This window comes from Aplysia californica, unplaced genomic scaffold (assembly GCF_000002075.1).
Source record: "Aplysia californica isolate F4 #8 unplaced genomic scaffold, AplCal3.0 scaffold00124, whole genome shotgun sequence".
Lineage (NCBI taxonomy): Eukaryota > Metazoa > Mollusca > Gastropoda > Aplysiida > Aplysiidae > Aplysia > Aplysia californica.
This window is the reverse complement of record NW_004797394.1, coordinates 933,702-934,765: the sequence shown is the minus strand read 5'-3', so window position 1 is coordinate 934,765 and position 1,064 is coordinate 933,702. Positions and strand designations below refer to the sequence as shown.

The window sequence follows — 1,064 nt, the reverse complement described above, 5'->3', positions numbered from 1 at the left end:
CAACAAACAAACCCCAAACCAACAAAACAAACAGCAACAACGGCCAACAAACAAATAAACAAACAAACAAACAAACAACAAAACAAAACCAAAACGAAACAAACCCAACAAAAATAACACACAAACAAAAACAAACAAACAAACAAACTACACACACATACAAACACACACACACACACACACACACACAGCCCCCATACTAACACATACCCCACATAAACCAAACCCCCCCACCCCCGGCCTTCTGCACCCTATCCCCCTGTTGCCTCTGTTTATCTATCGTTTCATTTTCTGCACTAAATTGTCGTTACGACATCGATGTGCTTCTCTTTACTCCAAAGGAAAAAAAAGCACTTTGCATTCACTGTGCACGCGTCAAATTGTCCGGTTATTTGAAAATGGGTACGGAGTATGATCCGGATAATAGAAAGTAGGTGTATCTCCAGGTGGAATCTCTAGCCTGCCCAGCCCTCCGCCAATAACGCCGCGCCATCGCTCGCCAGAAAGCCTCCGTGAGTGAGTGCATCTACCCAGGCGTCGTGTGTGACCACCTCAACTCTGCTCGTGAGATCGGACTCGGTGAGTATTGACGTGAACGAGCGCGCGAGCGAGCGGGTGAGAAACTGGCCTGTCACATACAAGGCCGACGGGTGATATCGCCCTAAGCTTCCGCGCGCGCGCGCGCTTTGTTTGTTTATGTTCTAGGGCAACTGTCTTCTGTTGTCACTGTGGGTGAGGCCTACGAAAGGATTCTCCCAACTTACAACTTGCTATTTGAAAAAAAAAGATCGTTTTACGCGTTTTGGATGACGATAGATTACAGAAGTTATCCGAATACACAGTAAGTATTTTTATGTTATTCCACCTACAACTGTTGCATAATAAGTGACACTTTTTTGGTGTCCTTTTGAGATCCCCAAAATCTGTTTTCTTCTCTCGTTTTTCTTTTCGCTTCGTTCTTTCGTTCTTTTCTGTCAGTTTTTCTGCCTTATCTGCCTCTGCCTCTCTGTCTCTCTTTCTCACTCACTCACTCACTCTCTCTCTCTCTCTCTCTCTCTCTCTCT

General features: G+C 45.2%; 1 protein-coding gene across 2 annotated transcripts in view; it reads left to right on the top strand.

The window, feature by feature from the left end:
* The first annotated feature begins 513 nt into the window (after window positions 1–513).
* LOC101845914 overlaps window positions 514–1,064 on the top strand; it is a 210,701-nt gene continuing 210,150 nt past the window's right edge. Inside the window, exon 1 of one of the 2 annotated variants that reach the window (XM_035969183.1) lies at window positions 514–579. The gene's annotated coding sequence lies outside the window, so the exon portion shown is untranslated. The other variant, XM_005096242.3, reaches the window with a different exon arrangement.